At 36.2% G+C, this 18,956-nt stretch overlaps 1 long non-coding RNA gene across 1 annotated transcript in view; it reads left to right on the top strand.

The window, feature by feature from the left end:
* The window catches only part of LOC141375118 (uncharacterized), a 128,432-nt gene extending 117,319 nt beyond the window's left edge, over positions 1–11,113 (top strand). Inside the window, exons 2-3 of the long non-coding RNA XR_015496153.1 lie at positions 5,297–5,407; positions 10,746–11,113. This is a non-coding gene — a long non-coding RNA (uncharacterized LOC141375118). The remainder of the gene's footprint in view (positions 1–5,296; positions 5,408–10,745) is intronic.
* Positions 11,114–18,956: the final 7,843 nt, after the last annotated feature.

The following is an 18,956-nucleotide window of genomic DNA, read 5'->3' as shown; positions in this document are numbered from 1 at the left end:
TAGAGGACGTGGGTAGTTCTGTCACTGTGATTAATGCGTGGACACACACATATACACACACACACAGTCCACAGACAAGTCTCACAAACTGGCACATGCGGGTTTGACATGTTCATGACCGTGTTCAGCCCAAGTGAGCATGCATGACCTGTGAGTGACACTCCACATAAACATGCTAACATACATGCAGCAGAACAGCCGCTGAGCTGTGCTCCAACATCCAATTGATTGATTTAGAGAAAACAATGGGAACGTATCCTGGAATAAGCCTACAACACAAGCGAATTTTGCTCAAAATGCACTTCGCACTTTCGTTACAGCATTTTCACAACAGTAGAAGGCATTGCCCAACAAAACCTAATTTCCACAGGAATAAAAATTCCGAGCCAGATGCAGTCAATGATTATGTTGGTTGTGCACACCCAATCCTTCCCCATCCCCCTGAGCACAGCAACCTTCCTCTTTTCGCCAAGGTGGACAGAGGACCATATCAAATCCTCATCCAGCTGCTTCAGAGAGAGCAGTACTTGTCTCTTGCTGCATGTAGATAACCTATGTTATTAGCTACCCAATAGCCAATCAATAAAGCACTTCCATGGCCATGGAGATGAACTAAGTCTGTGAGCTGATAAACATCTCTCTCGTGCTGTCGCTGTAATTGGTCGCCTCTCAATCCTGGCTTGTTTGACAAGGACTTTGCATATTGAAATACAGCCAGCAAGGTTCCTTCGCTATCAGAATTACTGCTGATCACAAAGACATCTCGGTTTAAGTGCTGACGCAAAGCACTCTTGAAGGGGGCTGTGAAAGAGCGATCTCAACACTTGTTTTAGTAACACCCGGAACGATAGCTGTCTGTCTGTCTTTTTTTTTTTTTTTTTTTTTGATAAAAAAATGCTTTAAGGGATTTAGATGCCTTTAAATTATAGATAATGGCTACAGGGTAGTATTCGACAACATTGACTTTTGAAGGTCACACACATGAAGTCAAAGGTTTATCACAGTACAAGTACAAGGTTTTGGAAATTAATAAAGCAACATTCTCACAAGGAAATGTCACTCTAGTTTTTTTCTTGCATCACTAAAACATCAATTCAGTAACAAATCAAGTCTAGGCAGATGATTTCCATCATTGTTTGCTCAAGAAAAGATATTTAAATGTTCATGTGAATTGGAAGTCATTCAGATTGAGGGGCGCAAATGGAGTTTTTATAATATCATCATGTCACATCATATCATGTCACATCATATCATATAATGTCATAAATCAAATAATAGCTCATATCATACCATATCATACAGCAATGCTGTTACAGTCACCAGCATTCTAGCTACTGCATATCGCTGGAGAACTACTGTACAACTCTGACACCAAATGAACTACAAATCACAGCATGCACCGCACATACACGCCAGTTCCTGATCCCATCTGATTGCAAACAAAGCTGAAGCTGCTTAAGGACTCATTACACAGACTATTACACCCCATTTGCTTACACACATTGCTGAGTGATATTTGTTTGTTTTGTTTGTCAAATGAACTTTACATTTAATTTATGTCTAGCCATGTTCTTCGATTCTTGTCATGTTTAATGTAATCTATTCCTAGCCTTGTTTCTTGTTTATCTTACTGTTCTCCGGTTTTGACCATTTTTCCCTTCATCCACGATGACTTCTGGATTATCTGTATGAACCCGAATGCTCCTGTGTTGACCGTTGCCTGCCTGACCATTTTGTTGAATGAATCTGCATTTGGATTCACTCCACTTGGAAAAACTCTTTCAGTTACACATGCATACATGTATTTATTTATCTTAACACAATCCAGTAAGGCAGAGATGCCCAAAGTAGGGCCTACGGGCCAAAGTTGGCTCATTGTAACCTTTGATTTGGCCCACCATCCCATCTGAGAAGAGAGTAAGAGGGATTGAGAGGGTTGGGGCGAATGCCTTTAAAAGAGATTGTCATTCCTAATTTTATGTAACCTTTTTGGTTTGATTGTTTGTTTTATTGCTGAGCTACAAAAAAAGGAACTGAAATAAAATGTTTCAATTTAATGTTTAATGTAATGTAAATGAATCAGATTTTTAAAAATATAAATAATGACACTCGACAGATAGAGGACAATGCAGAAGACATCGGTGAGCAAATCAAGGCAAAAATTAGTGTAACTCTGTTGTGTCATAAATGAGATTGTTGTTACTCTTATAAGTTCATTGGTAATGTAAAATAAACGATGCTGTCCTAGTCCATATAAAGCAATGTTTTCTAGTTATTTTAAAATATTATTAAATAAATTAGGACATTTCCCAAGGCAACTATATTTACCATCGGCCACTTGTAGTCATCTAAAGAGAATATTCACACGATATGACAACTGTACCAACAATGTTTCACACATGCAGTCTTTATTGATAAATAAAAAAACATTGTTGAACTAGACCTTTAAAAAAAGCACTGTTAAATCAGTTTAATCTATTGCTATTATTTAATTTATTATATTCTGTTTATTTTATTATATTTGTTTCCCTCTTAAACATGCTCTAGACCAGAGGTTACCAAAGTAGAGCCCATGGGCCAAAGTTAAACCATGGTAACCTTTGGTTTGGCCCACCATCCCATCTGAAAAGAAAGGGAGAATGATGGGGAGTTGGTTGATGCAAATGCCTGAGAGATCATCATTTCAAATTTAATGTTAGCTTTTGTTTCTAAGTTTAATTGAGCTACAAAAAAAGCCAACTAACATTAAATATTTCATACAAATGTTGTACATGAATCAGACTTTTAAAATGTAAATAATGTTACTTGACAAATAGAGGACAATGCACAAGACATCAGCGAGCAAATCAAGGCAAAGCAGCTCGACGAGTGTATTCAGGATTGATCTTCATTGTGTTAAAAGTGGGATTGTTTATGTTTTTACAAAAATAAGTTCATTACAAAATGTTAAAAATTATACTGCATCATTATTTAATATGTTTTAAAGCAATGCTATTTTTATATAAAACAAAAGTACATTAGGAAATTACTCATGGCAAATTTAATGTAGTAAGATATGGTATGTTTAACTTCAACCCACAGCCTTCAATCAGTTTGGTTTTTGGCCCTTTATAGATCTCTCTCTCTCTCTCTCTCTCTCTCTCTCTCTCTCTCTCTCTCTCTCTCTCTCTCTCTCTCTCTCTCTCTCTCTCTCTCTCTCTCTATATATATATATATATATATATATATATATATATATATATATATATATATATATATATATATATATATATATGTATGTGTGTGTGTATATATATATATATATATATATATATATATATATATATATATATATATATATATATATATATATATATATATATATATATATATTTATATATTATAGTGGTTGTAAAGTGGTCACACTCTACAATAAGGTTCATTAGTTAATGTTAAGTAATGCATTTCCTAACATGAACAAACATTGAACAATACATTTACTACAGTATTTATTCATGTTAATAAACGTTAGTTAATGAAAATACAGTTGTTCATTCTTAGTTTATGTTAACTCATAGTGCATTAACTAATGTAAATGTTCGATTATGACTATTAAATGCTGTACAAGTGTTGTTCATCATTAGTTCATGTTAGTAAAGGCATTACCTAATGAAGCTTATTGTAAAGTGTTACTATATAAGTTTAGGCACCCCTGCTCTAGACAAAAATCTGACTCTTTCTAACAATAAATACTCTTTCTTCTTTCCCATTCACCAGTGATGCAGCTTTGCACTTTCTATTTTGTACTACTACTGCATACCATTGCTTTATGTGACTTGCATCTTTAACTGTGAAAACATGTCCTGTGTGATCTTCTCCTTATGCCTGTCACTCAGAAGTTTTCCAAAAAAATGTTATCAGGTTTGACAGAAAGTAAAACCGAAGTGCTTCTGACTGGATAAAGAAAACTGCACAGCTTTTAAATTCAATTTCCTTATGGATTGACATGACAGAGCGTACTGGCATTTTCGTGCTGATACTTTATATGAAAGGTGTCATAAAAAAAAAAAGATGGAAAACTGTTGCTTGTGTGAAAACACATTGCTGTATTTACTGGTAAAGTCAGTCTGCTGGTTTTACTGTAATTTAGCAGGATTCACATGTGAAAGCACACTTGCTATCTTGCTTTATCAGTGAGACGTAAAGAAGTACAGAGAGCAAATTAGAGCATATGAAGTCAAAAAAGTATGTGTGTGTGCATGAGTGTGTGCTTGTTAAATTATTATAAAACATGTTTATGTATGCATGCATCCATGTTGTATGCATTTATCCATGTATATATGTATTTATTAAAACATTGTTATATATGTGTTTGTTTATTTATTTGTTAATTTATTAATTTATTTATTGTATACTGTTTTAAAAACCCATTTATTAACAGGTTCTTTATTTCATGATGCATGATTTTTTTTTTTAAATATATATATAGATTTATTTTTTCATTTACAGTTATGAATTGCATAATGGGACCTTTTATCAGAATTCTGCTCTGTCGACTTTTAGGATAAAAGTTCAACTGTGCAGTTTAAAAAACTGATTTTTATTGATATTTTAATAGTTTATTGTTTAAGAAATAATAATAGAAATTAGGTCTGTAAAACGACATAAAAAGCTTATTTTTGTACAATTATGTACCACAAAAACTTCTTCAAAACAAACAAACAAACAAAAAAAATCATTAAAACTTTTCAAAAAAATGTTAGACAAAGATCAAGGCCCCAAAATACAATTCGAATAAAATGCATATATATTTTTAATGATTGAATAAATGAAGAAAAAAAAAATGTATCACGAAATATAGAAAACTAAAAAATTTACAGACATTTTGTAAAGTGTTTCTATGTATAAATCAAATTATATACATTTATTTATTTGTTTATTGACAATAAACACTGTATATATTTTAATTTAATTTATTTAATTTTATTAATAATAAAATAATTTGATCAGTTCAGATGTATTATAAAATATTTAAAACATAAAATATGTATTTAATGTGAGCATTTCAAATGTGTTTTTTGTTTGTTTGTTTGGGTTGATATATTTGGCGTTGTTTTAGGTTAATTGTGATGACGTGGTGTAATGAAATGATATTTTGAATCTGTTTTACGCAACATATGCTCAATCTGAAAACGTAGCCCTATATACGTTTCTGGAGATTGCAAATTATGTATCCAGAGCGGTATGATGCTGTTCCTTTTCGTGCCTACCAGCTGACCGCTTACCTCTGTATGCACTTCTTTTCCGCTGTTAACAGGTTTTCCGGTAGCTCGTACGTCAGCAGACTTGAGATGCAGAGGGGAACCAACCAACAGGGTTCGAGCCAAGCGAAGAATGGTTCCAGAATATGGAAAAGACAAAAAACAGGGTAAGAATGTGGTAAAATCTGAAAATGTGGTAAAAGTTTAGCTGCTGTCAGGGCTTTTCTTTTGCTGGATTGCTTTTTAAAACTATCGGTTGGGTTTAGAGAAGGGACTGGGCGTGTCAATCGATGCTTTTTAAAACACTATTGGTTGGGTTTGTGGAAGGGGGAGGGTGAGGGGATCGACCTGTTGGTCATTCAGTCAGTCAGTCAGTCGACAGTGGCCTCTGGTGGATTTACACGAAAACAAAAAGCATGATTGGTACTTGCAAGAGAAGTTTGAGATCCTAAAAAGCATACAAAGCGGCCTCTGGCGGAATCACCAAAACAAAAACTTTAAAAAAAACATACCTCCTGGGATGTATTATGCTCTCTCCAGAAATGTTTATAGGGGTACGTAATTAGAATGAGCCTGGGTTGGTTTAACTTAAACACACATATTTTAAAACTGCATGTTTAGCTTTTTAGTTTCAGAAATGTCTTGAATGCACTACTGAATATTACTACTGTTGAAAGAGGTGATTGGGTCATTTGTGCAGTGCCCTCTTTGTGTGAAATCATTTTGCTGTGTCAGTCTATACCAAATCTTTTCTGAAGTGCATTTGTGTCCAACCAGGCCTGCTCTTTTTTTTTTTACATTAATATGAAAAAAGATTGATGTTGTGAGCTCTCGATTTTTGGAATATCAAATAAGCATGAGAAGTGATCAGAGGATGAAAGAGAGGTAAAGACCAACAGCATCAACATGAAGAGATGCCCAGAGGAGGAGAGGGCTACACAAATGAAAGAAGAAAGGAAGAGCAATATTTTGATTAAGGAGTTGTCTCTCAAGAGTCTTTGGCACTGAGCGAAAATGAGATGTTTTTCATTTAAGCTTGAGATTTATGTTCTTGAAAAATGTAGAAGTGGAAGTTGAATTATGGCACATTGGCATGCTTAGCTTTCTTAATAGCTGTAATTGCTCTTTTTTTGCAAAGGCCTCAGTGCTGTTTCCTTCCAGTGAGATGAAGAATATGTCTGCCACGTGTTAATACATGATTTAACAGAAACATTCCCCTCAAAACAACCCCATATTCCTAAAAGATCATCATTTATTGTGACAGAACAAAAATGTGGTAAGTTACTGTTGGGAAAGTGGTGCATAATTCTTATCTCTTAGTAATTGGGATTCACTTTGCTGTAAGTGTGTTAACCAGAGATGCATGCTGTTTGGTTTTAATTTAACTTACAACTACATGCTTGAAAGTAATGTTATGCAAATGTGATTGTCAATTGACAAACTGTTGTATATCTTGTGATTTGTATACTTTGTGATTTTCGCCCCTGTGATGTGGGAAACAGACAGAATTAAAGCATCCAGTCTGCACTGCATAACAAGGTTGTGGAATTTGGCAAAAATTAAAATCTGACTACTGAACTATGAAAAAACAACAGATGATAATCCGTTATATCAATATTTTTTTCCGGAGTAAATTATGTGTCTATATTTCCATTATTGATTTTTTTTGTTTTGTAATAATGGATTCATAATTCATTCATTTTCTTTTGCCTTAGTGTGGTTCGCCACAGCGGAATGAACCGCAAACTTCTCTGGCATATGCTGGATTCATAACATTTCAACAAACACATGTAGACTGCAGAATCATGTAATATCACTGAGCTCAATTGTCATTTTTTTTTCTTGAGTAAAAGAAATACACTTTATTAAACATCACCTGTTCATGCAGAGGTTAAGCTTAATTCCTGGCTGTTTTCTTTGTAGTTATAGCTTAAACATACATCACAGTACATTTCTATCAGTCTCTTTTGTCAAAATTCATTATCCACAACAGATCTCAGGAAAAACAAACAAAAAGTTTAAGTTACTCTGATGCCTGGAGTACTCCCTCCAAATACAATAAAAACTTCTACCATTAAAAAGGCGGTTACTTTGTTTGTTAAAACTAGTTTTCTTTGAGAGTCTTCAGAGTACAGTTCATTATTATTCATAATTGATCCAAATAAGGTCAATATGTACCTTTTGATTTTTGGGGTATCTTATAGAGAATAAATGAGCAAAAAGTACATAAATAAATTATATAACAGGGCTGGAAATTAACCTTTTTGCTTGGTAGCACCGGTGCTCCTAACTTTAAAAATTTAGGCGCATCAGCCAAAATTTAGTCGCACCCACCAATTATGAGCACCGTTACTACAAGTTTTATATAAACATATTGGTTGTATTTGAAATCAACACTAATCAAACTAACAAGCAAAAAAAATTCATATATAACGTTATATGCAAGCGTGAGGAAAATATGTCTCAACAAAATCCCGTTATCACAAGAAAATAGATTTTTATAACATAACTGAGTGACCAAAGCATACACGGAGCGCTCACCGGCCCTGCACCCACTGCTTGAATTAACGTGTTAACGGTATAACTAGTAAGATGTGTCATTATTTGTAACTGTAGATGCCATGGTTTCTAAAACAAAATCTGTCAAGTGTTATGTTATCTTCATTCTCATCTTCAGTGCTTTACAATGTTTTGCGGTAGTAGCTCTCTCTGTCATCCGAAGCCAGAAGGCGCTGAGTGATTGACAGCTGATATTAACCAATCATTCGCGTTCAGTGCTAGAGCAGTGGGCCAATAAGAAGAGCGCGAAGGCGGGGCAAGCATTACAGCCTTGGATTTGTTTACTGCAGCAAGTTGACATGACAACTGTTTTAAACCATTCCCGAGCGCTGCGTTTCGTGTTTCAAGTGCAGACAAAGAGCTTAGAGATGCATTCTGCGTGAATGTCTCCCGAATCCGCGCATGTGCTGAACATTTTGCTGTAAAAATTGGTCGCACACTACAATTTTAAGCACTCGCAGAAATGCTCCTAAATATATTTCAAGGTCGCATAGATAAAATTTCGGGCGCATATGCGATCAAAATGGTCGCAATTTTGTGCCCTGTATAAACATAAAAAGTATACTTTTGCTTTCATTTGATTAACACAATTTCCGAAATAAAAAAATACAATTATTTATTAATTTATTATATTCACTTAAAACCAGAATTATTAGCCTCCTGTTCATTTTCCCCCAATATCTGTTTAATGGGGAAAAGATTTTTTCAATGTCTTTCTAAACAGTTTTAATAACTCATTCCTCATTCTTTGCCATGATGACAGTAAATAATATTTTACTAGATATTTTTCATGACACTTCTATACAGCTTAAAGTGACATTTAAAGGCTTAACGAAGTTAATTAGGTTAACTAGGCAGGTTAGAGTAATTAGGCAAGTTATTGTATAACGATGGTTTGTTCTTTAGACTATCGAAAAAATAAAGCTTATAGGGGCTAATGATATTGACCTTAAAATGTTTTAAAATTTAAAAAATTAAAAACTGCTTTTATAGCTGAAATAAAACAAATAAGACTTTCAGAAGAAAAAATATTAACAGACATACTGTGAAAATGTCTTTGCTCTGTTAAACATCATTTGGGAAATATAAAAAAAAAAGAAAAAAGGGTGGCTAATAATTCTGACTTTAAATGTATACCTGAAAAAAGTCTTACCACCTATCCAAGTTTTAGAAACAACAAATAACTTGACTTCCAGTTGATCATTTGGTATCAGAAGTGGCTGAGGCAAAGGCCTCAAGATACGCTTATTTTACCAAAATAAAATATGATCATGCCTTGATCTTAATTATTTCATTAAGACAGTAAGGTCTGACTTTGCTTAGACAAAACTCTCGGCACTTAACAGAATTAATGTAGAGTATAGAATATAAAGTCATGGTGCAGTGGATAAAGAATTAATATTGTGTATGACTCCCATGAGCTTGTCTCTGCAAATAACATTAATAAAGTCATCTGGAATGGCAAAAGAAGTGTTCTTGCAGTACTCCTAGAGTTCATCAAGATTCTCTGGATTCATCTTTAGTGCCTCCTCCTTCGTCTTACACCGGACATGCTCAATAATGTTCGTTTTTGGTGACTGGGCTGGCCAACCCTGGAAACCCTTGACCTTCTTTGCTTTCAGGAATTTTGATGTGAAGGCTGAAGTATGAGAAGGCGCACTGAAGAATTTGCCCTCTCCTATGTAATATGGGCAGCACATATGTCTTCATACCTCAGGTTCATGTTGCCATCCACGATGCAGATCTCTCACACTCACCAATACTGAATGCAACCCCAAACCATAATTTTTCCCTCACCAAACTTCACTGATTTCTGTGAGAATCTTGGGTCCATGCGGGTTTTAATAAGACTTCTGCAGTATTTGTGATGACTGGGATGCAGTTAAAAAAAAATCTACCTTCTGACACTTTTCCAAATGATCAACAACTGTAGATATCACTAGTTATTAATTGTTGCTCTCACAACTGGGATCAACAACAAGACTTTTGTCAGGTAGTGTGTGTGTGTGTGTGTGCATATATATATATATATATATATATATATATATATATATATATATATATATATATATATATATATATATATATATATATATAATAAATCATAAAACATAATGTTATATACATATATAATATTAAATCACTGAAACCCAATCAAATAACTCCTTGTAAACAGAAACAGGATTTGGGGTATAGAGAAAAAAAAAACGCTTGAAAATGTGTGGAATGTATGAATCATTGTTTGTCTTCGTGTGACTTTGAGTGCTAGTTTGTGTGATGCAGTCAAGATTTGTATACACTACATCTGCCAAAAGGGGAGCAGGACGCACAGATTGTTTGCGTTTGGCTGCGGTCGTTGTGTGTATGTGGTTTATACTGTGTGTTTATGTCTGCATTTAAATACTCTGGAGCTCAGTGGTGAGAATCTCTACAGCACCAGAGGAGCGCCGCCTCTCCCCCAGCGGAGGTTTAGGGGATAAACTAACTGTGACGTGGCCGACCAGCCTACTGATCCAGCTCTGACAGCCTGGCCTGGTTCTCACTCCTTCTCCCCCAGAGTCTGGTCTAGGAGAGTCTGGTCAGGCACGCACTCCACTGTCAACCCTTCCACCCTCCGGCCTGCACCGCTGTCAACACTCTCCATCTCCTATTCCTCTCAGGAGAGAACGTCCCCGCCTCTGCCACAAAACAAACAGACTGAGATATCAGAAAACACAATCGCAAAAAAAAATAAATAAAAAATCCTCAAAGAGACCTGTCACAGTCTATCTATAAAGATGTCACGAGAAGCTATTTTGAATGTGAGCTGCTAGCGTACTGCAGACAAAAACCAGAACAAAGGGAAAAGGGTGGAGTGGAGGAAAACAGAGAAAGTAAGAGTTGGACAGATGGATGAATGTTTTGGTTTTAGATGCATTTGAGCCTCGTTTCTGTCCCTCTCCACAGGGGAACTGGTCTCCCCGCACTGCTCCGCTGAGGACTGGACGACTGGGACTCTCCTCCTCGCATCAGCGGCCCGTGCACGTCTCCATTTAGCATGCATCTGGATCACACTCTGGATCCAGCTCTCATTATGTCTTCCTTCATATAATTACCAGTCTGTCTATCGCAAGCCTCAGCCTGATAAAATGGCTGAGGTCATCGGAGATTCATGCGCTCCTCTGAAAAGAAAGTTTGAGCGTTGTCACTGATCTCACTGCATGAATATGAATACACGCTAATGAATATCCTACATGGTTAAATTGTAACAAGTTTTCTTTTTTTAATTTTCGATAAATGTATGGGATGGATGACAACATCACCTACCAAACACATGCCACATGTATGAGTCTGTTTTATTTGACATGTTTTATATTGAAATATAAACATTATGCATGCACACACACACACACACACGCTTATACACACACATACTGTAAAGCTATCTTTATGAGACTTCCCATAGACGTAATGATGTTTCTACTGTACAGACTGTATATTCTCTTACCCCAACCCTACCCCTAAACCTGACCATCACACACACACACACACACACACACACACACACACACACACACACATACAGTACATAATTGAGACTGTAGACCATAGGCATAATGTGTTTTATTCTGTAAAAGCTTCTAATTATATTACTCTAATTTAGTAGTTTTCCATATGTATGCTTTTGCATTGGCAACATGGTGGCTCAGTGGGTAGCACAATCACCTCACAGTAAGAAGGTCGCTGGTTTGAGCGCTGGCTGGTCAGTTGGCATTTATGTATGGAGTTTGCATGTTCTACCTGTGTTCGTGTGGGTTTCCTCCACAGTCCAAAGACATGTGCTATTGGTGAATTGGGGTTGTATTCATGCATATATGCAGTTCGCGCACAATTCAGTTGCAAAACCCTCTGTCCATCGGAACACTTTTTTTTTTTTTTGTAAATTAGCATTTTCTATCAGGCTCCTCTGATTAGGTTTAGAAGTTTCATTTTGTATGTAATGATAAGGTTAATAGCTAGTAAATAAAATACTTTTTTTTCATTAATGTCATTTAGACCAGGGGTCACCAATCTCGTTCCTGGAGGCCTGGTGCCCTGCAGGGTTTAGCTCCTACTTGCCTTAACACACCTGCCTAAGTGTTTCAAGTATACCTAGTAAGACCTTGATTAGCTTATTCAGGTGTGTTCGATTAGGGTTGGAGCTAAAAATCAGCTTGGACACCGGACCTCCAGGAACAAGTTTGGTGATCCCTGCTTTAGAAAATTCTTTGATTTTTAACAAGATAGATTTTCTTTTGCATTAAAACCAGCTAAATACACCTCTGCTTTTTTTGCAAAAACTTCTAAATCCCCCTGTTGGGGTAAGACAGTGTAATTAGTTGAAAATCACTAAACGTGCAATTAGAAATTATTTTAACAAACATAAAACACATTCCTCAAACCACCTAAAATTTTAAATATATATAAACCTGTAAAGTAAGCGGTTGTTCATTCCGCTGTGATAAACCAGGAAAAAAGCAGAAGGAAAATGAGTGAATGAAATCTGTCAAGTAAGAGCATTATTCGATAACATTAAAACTGACATTAAATAAATTTTAACAATCTGTTGTGATTTCTGATGTTTAGGATTAGATGTAATGTAAGTAAAGCAATGTAAACATTGTAAGCTAAGTTTGGTAGATTCAAATAATGCGGTGTAAAAACATTGTGAAACATCAACATCTGTGCATTATCCATTAAAATAAAAAGCTAATCAGACCTAAAGTTAATATGATTGTATTATATTTATAGTTTTATATTATATTTATCTTTTAGAAAATGGCTTAAATGAGCAAATAAAACACAATGTAGGCCTACTGGGCAAAAAGGGGATGTTTCTAAGACAATTTTAGATGCTGTCATTCATTCATTCTCACCATACTTAAGGTCTTGGTCCTGTGTTTATCCTCATAGCATCCACGTGGGATAAAAGGATGGCATCTTAACTCTGTCTTTCGCGAAACGCAGTTGCTGTTTAATGTATAGTAAAACTGACTCATTCAAAGTAGCGTCGCTGCGCAAAAAAAAAAAAACATTATAAATGCAGGCTACACTTCTGACTGTACAGTGTATTTTATTTTTCTTATATTGCACAGAGCTTTGAGGTAAGGGACATTTTCATTTGCCAATCACTGACAGTCGGACAGGCTCGTCCAGTTCATCTTACTCCATCTTTTAAAACCAAAATCGGAAGCTGAATAAAACAGTCTCCTGTATTACCGCGCTGTTACATTGAAAACATAGGCTATGATTTGATTCGCGGCTTCTGATTGGTTCTCGGTATATATCAGCTTTTGCCAACCAACTGTTATTTCTGAATGCGCTGACGCTGCAATTTAGATGATTAGAAGCAAATCTATTTGTTAAACATGTAGTACATATATATATATATATATATATATATATATATATATATATATATATATATATATATATATATATATATATATATATATATATATGTGTGTGTGTGTGTGTTCTTCTTAACTTCATCTAGGAGACCACTGGTCTTCTGGTCAGAGGTGAACAGGAAGCTAGTGGAGCTTGTCCAGTGATAGGCCAATACTAACAGCTCTGAGTCCATAAAGTGGCGTTCCATCATGAATCAGGCCCATCTTCACCCACCCGCTTCATATTTAAGACTGTGCGTGTGTGTGTGTGTGTGTGTTTGTGGGGGGTGTGCTCTACCATTACTGACTAATGAGGCGTGCAGAAGAATACACCTTCAGCTGCCACATGATGAGGGCTCACTGACACCAAATCCCGCATCAGGCGCGGGCCGCAGTATGTGTGTGTGTGTGTGTTGGACTGTGTGCATGTGCGCTCTCTTATTTTGTCCATCAATCACATCATTAGTCAAAGCAGACAGAGCTGTCAGTGTGTTCTGGCAGGAGGGCCAACAGACAGGTGTTAGCGTGTTAGCGTCTCACCCGCCGCTAGCATCTGCAGTGAAGCAGACGTCCAGACTACACCCTCACACAATAACACACTACAGCAAGACAAAGATGGAGGAGGCCAGCAGACGGAGAGGACGGGTCAGGGAGACAGATTTTGTAGGAGGGCGCTGGAGAGTTAATATATGAGGTATAATAGCAACCTAGAACTTACAGTAAGGGCATAAGAATCCTTTTCAAGTCCAGTTTAGTGGTGTTTATTTGTGCAATTTATTTATTTATTTGTTTACTTTTATTATTGATAGTAAGGGGCGCATCACCATCACCAGTCTGAACAAATGCTGGTAGGATCTATGCAACATAGGCTCATTCTGAAAATGTAGCCTTATATACATTTCAGGAGATCGCTAAATTATGTAGCCAGAAGTACGTATGGCTGCATTTCATCTTTAAAACAAATGCTATGGGGTGGTACGACGCCGTTCCTTTTCGCACTTACCAGCTGACCGCTTACCTCTGTATGCACGGCTTTTCTGCAGTTACCAGTTTGTCTAGTTAGCTCGCCATGTACGTTGGTGGACTTGACACACTGAGAGGAGCTGACCACTAAGGTGGGGTTCGAGTCTGGTCAAGATTGATTACTTAAAGTAGGTAAGACAAAAATAGAAGCCAAAAAAATTAAACAAGTAAATAATGGTGTGAGAATGTGGTAAAATCTGAAAACATGGTAAAAATCAGGCAAAGAGTTTTATTTTTCTGGATTGCTTTTTAAAATTGTAGGTTGGGTTTAGGATAATGGGTGGGCGGGTTAGTCGGTGCTGTGAAAAACACTATTGGTTGGGTTTAGGGAAGGAGAAGGTTGGGTCAGTTGATCGGTTAGTTAGTCAGTCTGTCAACAGCGGCCTCTGGTGGATTGACACAAGAACAACAGGAGTGAATGGCACTTCACTCAAAGAGAAATTTGAAATCTGAAAAAGCATACACATCGGCTTCTGGTGAATTCTTGAAAACAAAGACTGCAAAATACAGACCTCCTGGGATATATTTGCCGCTCTCCAGCAATGTATATAGTTTACGTTTTCAGAATGAGACTGAGTTGGATCTATGCTTTTATGTTGTTTATGGCAAATTTTGACTACTATGTGAATGATGTCATATTTGTTTAATATCTGAGAATTAAACATCACTAACATTATTTTTCTTTCTTTTCTTTCTTCCTTTCTTATAACCATTAATAGTGCACATGCAACATACTTTCTAAAAGACAACTCTAATGAAACTAATAATTGAATTATTAATTTATTTATTTATAATATTTTCAGCATGTGTTACCATGCAATTAAGTAATTTAAACAATCCATTAAAATAAACAAAGTTGATGGTACTTTCATTTAAATGTAAATGCTGCACATTGTTTTAAACATACTATGTATCAAATAAGTAAATCCATCATATTTCCATCAAATTTAATGCTATTATAATTCTTTATAAAGTTATTGTTGTTATTATTATTATTATTATTATTATTATTATTATTATTATTATTATCATCATCATCATCATCATTATTATTATTATTAATATTATTATTATTATTATTATTAACTACAAAATAAGCTGCATATTTTTGTTTATAATATTCCTGAAGCGTTAAGCAAAACATAATTATTTTAAATAGAAATAATACTTCTGTTTTCAAAGTGTTTCTAACAAACACATTAAAACTGCTTTGATAAGCATAAAGGCAGATTTATACTTCTGCATCAAGCGCAGCTGTATGGTTCGGCGTGGCTGACGCTGACACTCACCTCTTAAAAAATGTAACTACATGTCACAAGGATGGGTAGCGCAAGCTCTGTGATTGGTCGGCTTGGTAGCGGTAATGAGTTGGTAGCGCTCAATGGAGCGAGTGTTTACAGGTGTCAAGCCCCGGGAAGGAGCTCCAAATGGAAACTTTTGTTTTGTGTTTACCTTATGATTAAAGTTGTTGCATGTCAGCTGGCTTCCGCCGATCTATCTATCTATCTATCTATCTATCTATCTATCTATCTATCTATCTATCTATCTATCTATCTATCTATCTATCTATCTATCTATCTATCTATCTATCTATCTATCTATCTATCTATCTATCTATGCTTTCACTTATTATTAGTTTACCTGAGGATTGGGGTTACTGTATTCTGGCCTCTTCCTTTCAGTTAAGCAGTTGACTTTAATTACAACCGTTAGAGAGTGACTATAAATCTGCTTGTAACAACATCTGGCTCATCCAGCTATGGAATCAACTGTCTCTCCAATCAAACTTGAGGAAGAAACAGAGAGACAGAGATGAAGAAACAGCGAGACATATGCGAAGACAGAAAGCAGAGCAGAAGAAGGGCACTAGAACGCTGGCGTTGATTAGAGAAGCGGATGATTTAGACCTGAATGGTGACATTTCCAGTGTTCCCAGGAAATAGGTTACAAATGATTGAATAGATAATCAGGATATGCTGCTATTGCTTTCAGACATGCTTTGTTGGCCGCCATTCTTTCCTGTTCTGAAGGTTGCCCAAATGCCTTGAAGCAGTCAAACACACTCATGTGCATACACACACACACAAACATGTTTGTTTTTGTGAATTCTGTGGACTTTCCATAGGTTTTATACTGTATAAACATTGTCCTACCCCCTCACTACACCTTTTCATCTTACAGGAAACTGTATGCCAGTTTGCTTAAAAAAAATAATAATAACTATATTATTTTTAAGCCTTTTGAAAAATGGAGACATCAGCAATGTCCTCATACTGTAATTCAACATTTTCTTGTAATACTTGTGTCATACTCATGTCATTATACACATTTGTGTCCTACATTGTCAGAAAAAACACACACACACACCATATCAACTGCAATTCTATTTTTAGTGGAGGGTTAATTCATAAGTTGCGAAGGGAATGTAGATTCTTCGTGAATTGAGAGACTGTACGCTAAACAAAGCCACCTGTCAACATGAAAGCTGGGCAAGAGTGAGAGGTGCTTAGAGACTCCTGGCACAAAAACGCTTTCCGGATTTTTCTGCCAGGTACGTCAGCATTCAGGAAGCATCTGAACGCAGCCACGGTGGTCCTCGTCTGATTTGGGTCCCTCATAACTCTGGCTTGCACTGAAAAGAGAGCGCGAGCCAAACTCTGTCCATCTTTAGTCCTGTTTCCTTGGCTCCCTTTCTCACTGTCATATTCCTTGACTTTTTTTGGTACGTGTGTGTACGTTTCCTGAAGTAGATTTATTAAGCTAGCAGGTTTATAAATAAGCTTTAATGTTTGGAGACGTTGAAAATAAAAAGGAGAACATGAACATGCTGCACCTGGACTCTGTGGGAGAGCTCACATCGGTTAAGCATTTTCTACTTTATTAACCCGTCTTTAGGGTGCAGACACCGTGTCTCCAGCATCCTGCCCTTCAGGGCCTTGAGATTTACGCTTAACCTTCTTCATTGTTTTTTCCTTTCTTTCCTGAAATTCTTGTTTGTTTTATGATTCCCTTGTCTCCTGTAGATTTCCCACAATCCCCTTATCACAAAGTATGTCTGCTTTGGTATATCATTTTCACAATGTTCTACTAAAAGTAGTTTCATTTAGGCTGAGAGTAGGATGCTGTCTTATTGGATTTGCTTGTCTGAAATGCTAGTGAAAAATTGCCTTGGGTAAGCACACTGTGCATTTGTTTCTTGCATTTGACGCTGTAAAAGAAATGCCATAATAAAGAAAATGTGCTTTAAATGATTCTGTGTGTGGTAAATGTGATTCAGAAGTGAATGCAATAAAATACAACCGCACTACAACCTTCAGAGTTACATTAAGAGCTAAGAAACTATACAGTAGGTAATAAGTGTATAAACAGACTTCACTGTGAAAAACACTGTCTAACACACATAGACATACTCACGCTGAGAACGGACACTGGAGGTTTAAAGAAAAAAAAGAGCAGAACTAATGATAGCTTTCAGAGGCTGGATGAGCCGAGCGTCACAGGTGAACAGCAGCTCTGCTCCATACGGCCAAGGCTGCCATTTTTCATTTCCTCCCAAAGGCCTGGATATACTTGTAAACATTATTGAAAATAATAACTTAATGCTTCCTGAGGCTCAGTTGCGTCAGAGACAGTGCTCGTTAACTCTTTATAGTTTATTATGCAGGCTCTCAGATAAGCAAATGCCATTTTTATTAATATTTATTTTATTATATGTGTTTGAACAAAGTTGCCTGTTTGTGTATAACTGTAATTCCTTACAATGTCTTTCTTTCTTCTAGAAGAAGCTCACACTGTTTAAATGTCAAACTGTACATATCTTGCTGAAATGATATATTGTAACTGTTGTATGGGAAATAGCTAATAATAATTGTAGGGTGATATGCATATTGGCATATAACTGTTACGTGTCAATATAAATATGACTGCACTTTAAAAATGCTGGATTGTCATAATCCAAAGATTTTATGGTTTTAATATTTTATGGTTTTTATTTAATCGGTTGGGTTTGTTCATATTTGACCCAACATTTCATTATATAACGTTCATATTGTTTAAGCATAATTCTATACAACAGTGTCACAATTGTGAACTACAATAAACTGCAGAGTAAACAACAAACCAGCATTTTTTAGTGTATGTACACTCACCGGCTACTTTATTAGGTACACCTTACGATTAACCGCTTAACTGCCTTAATTCTTTATGGCCTAGATTCAACAAGGTACTGGAAATATTCCTCAGAGATTTTGGTCCATATTGACATGATAGCATCACGCAGTTGCTGCAGATTTGTTGGCTGCACATCCATGATGTGAATCTCCCCTTCCACCACATCCCAAAGGTGGTCTATTGGATTGAGTTCTGGTGACTGTAGAGGCCATTTGAGTACAGTGTCTGAGATGATTCACGCTATGACATGGCGCACTATATTGCTGGAAGTAGCCATCAGAAGATGGGTACACTGTGGTGATAAAATGATGGACATGTTCAGCAACAATACTCAGGTATCTGTGGCGTTGACAAGATGCTCAATTGGTTCTAATAGGCCCAAAGTATGCCAAGAAAATATCCCCCACACCGTTACACCACGACCACCAGCCTGAACCGTTAATACAAGGCAGGATGGATCCATGCTTTCATGTTGTTAATGGCAAATTCTGACACCACCATCTAAATGTCGTAGCAGAAATCAGACTCATCAGACCAGGCAATCCTCTATTTTTTC

The sequence above is a fragment of the Danio rerio genome, chromosome 7 (assembly GCF_052040795.2).
Source record: "Danio rerio strain M-AB ecotype USA chromosome 7, GRCz13ab, whole genome shotgun sequence".
NCBI lineage: Eukaryota > Metazoa > Chordata > Actinopteri > Cypriniformes > Danionidae > Danio > Danio rerio.
Note: the sequence above shows the minus strand (reverse complement) of the source record. Positions and strands in the feature narration are given on the sequence as shown.